The sequence below is a fragment of the Manduca sexta genome, unplaced genomic scaffold (assembly GCF_014839805.1).
Source record: "Manduca sexta isolate Smith_Timp_Sample1 unplaced genomic scaffold, JHU_Msex_v1.0 HiC_scaffold_2909, whole genome shotgun sequence".
Taxonomy (NCBI): Eukaryota; Metazoa; Arthropoda; class Insecta; order Lepidoptera; family Sphingidae; genus Manduca; species Manduca sexta.
In genome coordinates this window covers 4,631-7,921 of record NW_023593921.1, presented here as the reverse complement: position 1 = coordinate 7,921, position 3,291 = coordinate 4,631, and the positions used below count along the sequence as shown (strand labels likewise).

At 33.7% G+C, this 3,291-nt stretch overlaps 1 non-coding gene across 1 annotated transcript; it reads left to right on the top strand.

Annotated features, from left to right (window-relative positions):
* The first annotated feature begins 2,134 nt into the window (after positions 1–2,134).
* On the top strand, positions 2,135–2,216 carry Trnas-aga. Its single transcript has one exon. It is a non-coding gene; the product is annotated as a tRNA-Ser (tRNA).
* Positions 2,217–3,291: the final 1,075 nt, after the last annotated feature.

Genomic DNA, 3,291 nt, shown 5'->3' with positions numbered 1-3,291 from the left:
GGCGCATACTCACCTATCAATGTCAAACAAACGATATACGTGAATGTCACTTCTGCATAATACAGTGGAACACGACTTACATTGTGTTGAATATATTGTTAGTCTGGACTGTTTTGTGTTATAGCGTGATTATTGATTTTTACAGGAGTTCATGTCAAATTGTTAAAACTATAAGCAAAAAACTTGTAGATACATATATTCCTAAAGAAAATGAGTAACATTTCTAATAACGAAATGTAAAATTATTAATTTTTAAAAGATTATGAAATCAAAATACATAATTCAATAAATGTACTTGCGACGCCCCAATAAATATCCATCATAAGGCAAAATGAAGCTTCCTAATGAATATTAACGGTGAAAATAATTGTTCCAATCATTGGTTTATAATATTATAAGGTACATGTATATCGAATTCGGCCTAACAACGTTGTTAAGAGACAGAAGTAGAGCTCTATTATGTGATTAATTTGTAACATTGTCTCCGAACAAGTATAAATAAGTCTACTCATTTTCCGCTCCTCTCTTCTAACAAGTAAAATAAGAGATAATGTACGCAATAAGACAAGACATTAAAATTTATACCATTATAATATGAACGACGTATAGGAAAAAATATGACTTGTGCTTACCCCTAATAATGAAGTAAAATAATCCATGTCTTTCCTGCAGTTTGACCACAACATGGGTTAAAAGTAGAAGTAAAAGAAATACAGACAATTGCCTACGTCGATTAACTTAACAAACTATAGTAAAATCAGAGGCGGGAAGCGCCCATTACATTCCAAGTTTGAAATTCTAAAACAGAGGCAGTTCGCCGCGCGATGATTAATTCTTCTACTGTTTTACAGGCGCGTGCGCATCTCATAATCATAAAACCGCACTTGTGCCCGGACCGGGGATTTCTCGCGCCATTTATTAAATTTTACTACCCGGCTGCACAGCTGAATAAATACCTACTTATTTCTGTATAATGAATCAACAAATAACTCTCGTTACGCCTATTGTGATTGCATTGTGTACATACTAATGTGTTACGGCTAAACTACGAGTACCTAATTACTTATCTAGGACAAATAATTATACAGTCATTTTGACATTTCGTTAATAAATTAAACCACTTACCTATTCGTCTTTAGTCTTTATCTTTGTTAACATTGGGCCGAAAATCATCTATGAATAACGAATATTTTCACAAAACATTCTAGTTTTACTTGTCTGATATATTTTTATGTTGCACTGTAGTGTGAATATCGCGTATGCCTGAGTGTATTGACTAAAAGATTAATGGTACCGCTGCGACAAATTTTCTTAGGATAATAGTGGTAGTGGCATTGGGAGGTATTAAATTAAAGTTACTTATTGATATTTATTTTGCTCGATAACTATAATTTAAAATGAAGGAGAGAATTGTAATATAAAAAAATGCGACAAAATCCGCAAAATGGTTTTATTCGTTGGTTAAAGTAAGATCAGTGCCCTGAACCCGCTGTTCAGTCTTTAATTTCCACTTTTCTTTTGTCATTATTGAAAAATGTAAATAAATATTGTGTCAATAAATATTGTTTAATTCAAATATCAAAAAAAATTGTGATCATTGTGTTTAGTGCTCGCATTTTATTCTGATGACTCCAACTAAGTCCGCAACCACTTATGACGATGTAAACAGTAGCAAAGCTTCCCCGACATACATATGCTTAAAATTATAAAACATATATAGAATTTTATAAGCATTGGATAAGTTCATCTATATCATGACTAGAGACCTGATTATATGGATTAACGCATTTTTTTTTATTTTGTAATCTACACACTGCAACAAAACACGACTGGTTATCTTTCTTGGGTGCCTGTAACCAAACGTTATGAGTAACCAAATTTCAAGGAAACAACTATACATAGTTCGTATTATTTACCTGTTGTTTAAAGCATAGGAAGTAAAATTTAAAAATAACATTGGAATATAGAAAGCCGTTTCGTGCATAGATATTTAGTTCCGATACGTTAAATAAAAGAAGAAAAATGTTCATTTATTTTTTATTAAAGCTAGGTAGAGCAATTTGTAATAAAGAAGTGTTTAAACGCGAAGTGTATTAAATATACAACATTCACAATTTCATCTTAGGAGCCATAAGCAGTCGTGGCCGAGCGGTTAAGGCGTCTGACTAGAAATCAGATTCCCTCTGGGAGCGTAGGTTCGAATCCTACCGACTGCGACTATGTCAGTGTTTTTTTACTCACAATGACTCTTTAACAGTCAATATACATACAGCAACTAGAAAACTATACGCGGCCTACATGTTGCTGTTTAATATTTTGTAAAGTGCTTGGACGATATAAATCCAGAGCTTCATAACTTCTAACAACGGAGCGTATATACAAAACTACAGTTTTACAGAAGCGACAAAAATCTAAACAAAACTAATTGATACATCAAATACGAGCTATACATATTAATACGTACATTTTTTTCAGCGAGATTTATACCTACAATCTATAGAAAAAATATATAGTCAGGAGAAAATCTGTCTTTTGATATTACGGACTTTCTAATCGAAGTATAGCTTTACTAGCCATATAGATAAGAGTAAAAATCCCTATTTACATATACGACTATCAAAACTGTTATATGCGCCCGTAGACGAAATAAGCATTGTATAATTTTTATCTTTATCAAAATATCAGAATGTTACGGATTGAGTTAAGTACAAACAAATAGCGATCATTTTCGCTCTCTTGTAACCTCTGTTAGTGAACCCTTTTGTAAAAAACTGACTAAATCATTCCTTGAGCACCGTGTTACCCGACTTCAGTTTGTTTGAAATTGTGCTTTATGGATCCTGGAGGACCGGAACAAAATAATGTTGTCCGTTGAAACTAGGTCCTCTTTGTAAGGTGAGGATTGAATCGGCAAGTGCTGCGAAGACCAGGGAAACGCTTGGCGGAAGTGGGTTCCGAAGAAATCACTTCCTATGACGGAGACCTTACGTTCACCGTTCTGGGGACAAGGAAACGTTTATGCAATAAGTTGGGATCTATTGTTTAGATTGACCAGCTCGAAGTCCTGACCTCAATCCAATTGAACGTGTCTAGAATATTCTAAAGAGACGGGTAATATCAGTGTAACGTGCACCAAAAACATCAGAAAGCTGAAACGAGTCATTGCAGACGAGTGGGAACGTACGCTCAAGAGTTTAAAACAAATAACTTGGAAAGCATGTCCAGAAAAATGTAATTTTTACAACAGGAAACACTCGTTATGAGGATTTTACATTTCCCATTTTTATTAAA